Below are 7843 nucleotides of genomic sequence, written 5' to 3'. Positions count from 1 at the left end.
AATAAAGCAAAAACATTGAAATTTATTGCAACATATTTGACATTTTGCATGGTCATGACTTGAAACATTGAAGCTCATTTGATGGGATGACATTGATTCATTAGATCTTCTTTTCGGTAAAAGAAAAAACCAATGTCACCTTTTATAAAGAAACAAGATATTAGAATGTGACAATGTGACATTAATGACAAAAGAATGGTACTTCTATTTAGAATTTGAAGATGATGTAAACTAATGAAATGTGTACAATTGGATGAATTTTAGGCCTACAATTTTTATTTTTATTTTTACTAAGAATTTATTCATTTTAAAAAAAATCTTGAAGTCCTTTTCTTAGCTATAAAAATAAAATATGGTGTATTTCCCATCAAATAAATATATAGAAATCATGTTTTTCTGTTTTGATTTGAAAATTCTTATATATGACTTGTATACCTAGGGGAAAAAATAGAAATAATATTTTTTGTTGTATTTTTTCTTTGCTATAAGTACTCAAGCTCAACATTTTTTAGAATCCAATAATGTTTTCATCCCATCAAAACATTCTTATCAAATTTACACCTTCTTGAAAAAAAATACATATTTATGAAGATGACTCTCTCCTCTAGTGATAAATATATTTTTATTTTTTTCATATGATAATTTACTATTTTTTTCATGTTTTGAGAGAGCATCTTCTAAAATGTTGAAATATTGACTTATAATATTTTGAAATTATAACATATTATAATTAACTAAAACACTAAGAAATTTATATAATATGATGATATTGAATCTGATATCTATAAAAGAGTATTTTTAGTTTTTGAAAAAAATTGAGTTTTGATAGAGAAATGAGATTTGACCAAAATAGGTTTCAGTATCCTAAATGGTGATATAGATCTATATGTTTACCATTTCATTCAATGGATAATTCATTTGAAGATGGCCCTTGTGATGCTACAAATGAAGGATTCCTCATGTGCTAGCACTATCAATTTTCAGTGTTGTGATTGCCTAATGCCTTCTTCCTCTAACTATAGCAATCTTGTGAATGCATGAAAATGACCTTTCACACTATTGTAGATTAAAAATAACCTTGGCATCAAATGTTTGTTACCCTATGATTGTTGTAAACTTAATTGCTAGTATTGTCTTTCACATGGTGATGACTTAAAGTTTAACTTTACCATTAACTGTTGCAAACGAGTGATCAAAGCAATTGTTACATCGCAACCTAAACTTTGGTTAAGCCTTATCCTCCTATGACTCTATGAATAGAGTCTTTTCATTGAATCTCTACTGTAACCCCAAGTTAACCTTTACCTTCCATGATAGTGTGAATAGGGCATGAGAAAAACTACTATAGTTACTTTGTTGTAAGGTAGTCACATGGTCACAACTTAAAATCTCTTAAGGATACATCATGCAATATAAGAGATTTGAAGACCTAGTGATATAAAGGGTATGACCAATATTTTATGTATCCCTATCAAGTTTGTATAGAAAATATAAATAATATAATGGACATGGGTTATGGCTACCACCCCAGATGTTTGAGATTGGTCAATATTTCTACCAATTTCCATAGTGATAAAAATTGGTAACAATTTGAAAAGAGAAAAGGAAATTGTTGAAAGTTTCAATAGACCTAATGAAGCCATCAAGTACTTTGAGAAAATTATGAGATATCCTAAATCTAACAGTGATACTACTAGATTGGGTTACACCAATACTGAAGAAGGAAAATCATCTAAAAGTGGTGAACAAAGAAGTAACAAAGTTAAGTACTGCAAACTTACTTGTCATAATTGTGGAATGATAAGTCAAACAAAAACTGTTTGTAAGAGCAACAATCCAAGTTAGAACCTTAAGAAGGAATTTATGGGTAAGTGTCATTAGCGCAACACTCAAGGACATTAGGTAGATAAATGCAAGACCAAGACAATAAGCACACAAATATTTGAAAGTTACTACTACAAATATAAGAAGTATGGACATAGATGATATGAGTGGATATCCACGCCTAACTAGTCATCAAATAAGTAAGCTAAGGTAAATGATTCTGATAGATCCTACAATTCGGATTACAATACAAGGTATAGTTATCACTATTGTTAAGAGTATTGACATGCTGTTGAAAATTGTATTATAACACATTTTCTAAGTGACTACAGTAGATGGTTAAGTCAAACTACATGATTTAGCTATTTGAAGACTAGTCACATCAGCAAAAATTTTCCAACAAGGTCAAAAGCACCTAGCAGTGAATTAAATAAAGGAAACAAAATGGGCGATGTTGAAGAAGTAAAAGTGTAGATGAATAGGACATAGAAGAAAAAGGAAGAATACAATACATTGAATTTAGATGGGATCAATTCATCCAATGGATCAAGTGATCACACCACCCCCAACTAGGCAATTAAGAGGTTTGTGTGGGACTAATATTTCAAAGTTCAATTATACATCAGTTCAAAGGATTTAGTTTTGAAAAGATCATATATATATGAAGTAAGATGAAAAGTATTGCTTAGAACTTGGAAGAAATTTATAAATTTCATGTTACTACTGAGTATGAAAGGTTCCTTTATTACTACCAAGTGAAAGTTTAGTTGATCCCAAGCTATCAAAGGTGATAGTGTTGGTCGAGCTCGTTGTGGTTTTCGAGCATGGTAGGAATTACATAGAAGTTGAGTGAGTCAAAATTCTTATTAGATTCAAGCTTACAACTATGTAATCACTAATCATTTATTGTGAAATTTCAAGGGCTATATGGACATTTTTTGACTTATTTGCAATCATTCAAGATTGAAGAAAGAACAAAGAGCATAAGGCAAACTGGAGAAATCGATTCAAGTGTTTGCGTAATGAATTCAACTACTACTCTCCATGAAGCGTCATATTTTTCAAGGTATTTATCATGTATCGAGTTACATTGTTTGAATTTACACAAACCATAGATAATTGTAATGGCATCCAACTATTCTATATAGTAAAAGTACAAAGTTGTATAACCTTTTAGGATGACTTATTGAAATGATTAAATTTGAGTATTTCTATCTAAAAATCAAATTTTTTCAAACATATGATCTAGATAAGTTCATTCCAGCGAAGTTATATATGTTCTCACACTTTTCCAATTGGAAATGTCTATTAAACAAATGTTTTATACTAGTTTGTATCCAATTACTAAAGAAATAAAATTATTTCAAAAATTTGATGTTTCAATAACTCCTATATTTTATGAAAATTTTTCAATAAAATATAAACATTACTTTATAAAGCTCAAAGTCAAGAATATTCTCATATAGAGTTTATAATGTTTTAGTTATGTAGAGTATATCGTAATTTAAAATTTCTACAAGCATGTATTTTAACACTCGAAAAGATGTCAATTTTGAGAAAGAAAATAATATTAGATCATATAAAAAAAATTAAAAATAATATGATGTTCTATAGGAGAGAGTCCTCTTCAAGAATGAATAATTTTTCTTTTGGTCATAATAGATTGGTTTTTAAAAATGTGGTGGGAGGTGAAAACTATCAATTTAAGGCAAGTTCAATTTTCAATCATCACAAATGAGAAAATATAGGTCTAATGCCAATTTTTATTCTTTATTATTCTAGCTATATATTTTATCTATCACATGGTGAAAGATCAAAGGGAAATAAGTTTATTTTCATATAATTTTGTGGTGGGAACTAGACCCCTAATTTTTAGTGTTTTTTAGCAACTAAAAGTTTATGTATAAAAATTAGGAAACTATATCAATTCTTATTCTAAATAATAAAAATTTAAAATCCAAAACTTCATCCATTTCTACAAATTTCATTAGTTTACTTCATTTTCAAATTCTAAATAATAATATTAGTTTTATGTCATTAAATGTGAATAGTTATACATTTGTTAGCTTTTTCCTTTACAAAAGGGTGACACAGGTTTGTGCTTTTACCCTCTACTACTATGAAAAAGAAGCAAAATGAAGTTTTAAATGTTTAATTGATTAGTAATGAGATTAAACAACCACATTTCTAGGAAATTCCTTATATTGCTTTCAAAGGAGACCCATTTGGTGCATTATCTATGATACCACCACAAGTTTGAATGATACAAGATGTAAGTTGTTGCTACACTTGTAAGGTAGGGAGTATAGGAGATGAGGAAATCAGGGACTTGTATGAAAAATTGTATGAAAATAGAGTGCTAAAAGAGGAAAACAAAATTTTGGAGAGAAAAGGTTTAACCCATATCCTAGATTTTCCTAACGTATTCAAGAGAGAGTGGATTAAGATAGTTCTTAGTAGAATACATGAGAAATTTGTATGGTTAGAAGATGGCCCTATCAAGATTACAAAGAGGATTATTCAACAAGTAATAGGGTATCCTACCCTAGATAGAACAAAGACTATAAGGAGTGATGTGAAAGAGGTAATTGAGAAGAATATAGGGGTAGTGTGGAACAATAGATGGATGCCCATAGATATAATCACTGATCCCCTAATCACATTTGTATTAAGATTCATTGCACATAAGTTCTTTCAATCTAGTAGATTGATTAGTGTACCACGTATAATTGTGGATTTAGGCTATAAGATAGTAAAGAAGGACCATTCTTATGACCTTTCTGAGTTACAATTCCAACAGTTATTAGAAAACTAGGGAGCCATAAGAAAGACAAAAACTACACAATGAAATTTTGGTTAAATACTTGTTTGTATATTTTTCTATGTGCATAACACTTTTCCCTCATTTGGTAAAGTTGCTTGGAAGACCAACAGGTCTATTGCAGTGTAGATTGGAGAATATATAGAGCAACTTGGAGATAATTTTGAGACTATGATGACAAGTTATTTTGAAGACTTCAAGAAGTCAATTAAACAAAGACTAAGAATACTAGTATCACTAGTAGAGAAACATTTCCATGATGTTTTTTTTTGAGTTGATGTTGATTTCACTTATGTTCAATTTGTTGTTCCAAGGGTTAGATGGCTTATGACACTTATAAAATTAATGTGGATGAGGCATTTGCAACCATCACTATGTTACTAGTAGAGAAAGTAGATGTGAAGGCTATTGCATTTGGAAACTTTGATGTAGCCAAGTCTAAAATCACAATGGACTTGAAGATATTTTTAGTGATGGGGAAAACGAATAAAATTGTGAAAAATCTCATGGAATAATTTGGTGAAGAGACAAAAGGAGATGAAGAAGAAGAGGATAGTGAAGATGATGAAGAAGATTCACCTACCTAAGCAATGCTTGCTTGAACATAGGGTCAAGGTGAGGACCTAGGAGAAGAAGAAGAATTTAATGAAGGTGGTAAGGGAGAAGAAGCCAATGAAGCATCTATTGTTATAGAAAAGAAAAAGATAAAAGTAGAGAATCCATTAGCAAGAAAACCCAAGTAAGTTGTGAAACCTTCACAACAAATTCCTACAGTTCCTGTCACTAGGGCTAGCACAAGAGCTATTGCCAAGAAGAGTTGAGAAGCCTAAAGGGAAGAAAGATAGTAAAACTACCAAGGAGGATGAACTTGAGTACAAGTAAAGGAGGAAACATATAGTTCTAGTTGAATCAGATGAGAAGAGGACAAAGGGGTATGTGTAGGATCATGGTGTACCAAAAAGTGGCAATTTGAAAAAACTGTAGTTCTAAAATATCTCAAACCATTTCAAAATATATTCCAACTTTTTTCCCACCCACCATGATACTAAATGAAAACAATAAATATCTTTATAAGGTATACTATAACTTTTGATACCAAACCTATATGGTCAACTTTAAAAACATCCAAAAAATGTGCTTTTGGCCTATTTTTATGTGATTTTTACTTCAAACATGTAGTTGATGACTTCTTTTTCACCAAAATTTGATGAAATGAAAAGAGTTTCTTAAGAATGTTCTTATCTTTTCTTAAATGTAAGGCTTGTCAAATTATGAGTTTAGTAAGTAATTATTACTTATTTTCTAATGAAGTTATGTATAAAGTATTGAGTAACACACTACTTGAAAAACAACTATAACTTTTAAATGGTATAGCATCCAATCATGAGTCTACTACTCATATCTAGAATATTATTAAAAAATATTATCATTTGATTTTGATTATGGTGGTGAGACATACATCTTCTTCTTATATTTTTTCTAAATTTTTTGTAATATTGCATTAAAATTGAAAATTTTGACTAATCAATTTTTATTTTTTTCAGATAACTCCTAGTATTTTAGAAACTAGATTCAATTTTTTAGAGATTATTTTCCCTCAACTTTTTGATATAAAGTTAATAAAAATAAAAAATTTCATATCAAGTTGACATAACTCTGATTTTCTAATTTTTTATTGTCACTTAAGAGACAAATTTGGTTGACCATGATCCTGCACATACCCAAAGTTAGATAATAAAAACTAATTCAATGTGGTAAGTCATAGTCAATCTTTTGATTTGGACAACATGTGTGATAATATCAAGAAGAATGTTGATTTACTAGGGTTCACACATATTGAATTTGATAAACTTGGGAAGATAGAAATGAATAAAGTAGAAGAATATATGTATGCCCTAATGACAACTTTTAAGAAAACTCCAATTGATATTTCCAACACTTTATCCAAAATTCTATATGATAGAGTTGAGCAAAGGTGGCAATACAGTCTCTCAACTGAAAGGAATATTAAAGAGACTACTCTAGAAAGAGTAATGCCAAACATGGACAAGTTTGGAATGACAAAGGCCATTAATAAGTACAAGGGGAGATTTTTGCCAAAATACAAGACCTTCAACATTTTACATAACAATATTGAAGATGTTGTCCAAAAGACCACCCAGTTGTGGAAAGTGATATATGGGGTAACAAAGATAATTGAAACAAATAGACACCTGTGGAAGTAGGTGAAGACAAAGTTGAACAAGAGGAAGTTGAGGTAACAAAGGATGAATATTTAAGGAAAGGAAATGAGGAAGCTACTATGAAAGAAGAAGATACAGAAGCTACACCTAAAGAAGAACAATGACAAGATCAGAATGTACCAGAGGTACATATGTCAAGTTTCAGCCCCCCTCATGTGGAAAAAGTGGATTAACAAGAAGAAAATTCAAGATCAAGGATGTCTTTGAAAACACCACTTAGAACATCAATCTGTTAATATGAAGAAGATATTGATTGATACCACCACTAAAGGAAAACTATGAGAAGGTAGAATTGGCATTTTTAGGGTAAAAAACTTAAGAACTATCTATTATACCCCCTCAATCTATATAAGTTCAATCTACCATGCCTATTTTCATATGCCAAATGAAGGACACAATGTCCTCACATGTTAGCACATTTGTGCAAAATGTTTTTGAACATGCAGTTGCAATAGTTGAGAAAGATGGGATGCTAGTCCAAATAGGTCAGGAAGCTAGTCCTACACCTACAAAACAAGCACAAGGTGATACAAAGATCATAGAAAAGGAGAAGGATAGGATTGAAGATTCAGTATTGAATATGAAACTAGAGGAAATCATAGCAATTTAGACACTAGTTACCCTCTTGGATTCTAATACTCTTATTCCTAGTCAAGCACTTCATAGGCTAAGTGTAGAAGCTACATCATTGCAATTATCAAGGCTAGGTTGTAGCACATCTAAGGTTGATGAAGTTACATCTTATGGTGATGTCAACTTATATGAGGTGATTAAACTACCAAAGTTTGATCTTGCATCAATCACCATAGAGAAAATGAACATATTTTAGGATTCTATAGCTAGAAAGAAACACCAAGAACTACTCAGAAGGGAGCATAGGAAGAAATAAGCAATACGCGACATAGAGGACATATCTCTTGATGCATTTATACTACTTGCACCTAATGAAATAAAT

This window comes from Cupressus sempervirens, chromosome 4 (assembly GCF_028749045.1).
Source record: "Cupressus sempervirens isolate cs-2001-9-10 chromosome 4, ASM2874904v1, whole genome shotgun sequence".
Classification (NCBI taxonomy): domain Eukaryota; kingdom Viridiplantae; phylum Streptophyta; class Pinopsida; order Cupressales; family Cupressaceae; genus Cupressus; species Cupressus sempervirens.
The sequence above is the reverse complement of the archived record's forward strand: the minus strand, read 5'-3'. Positions refer to the sequence as shown.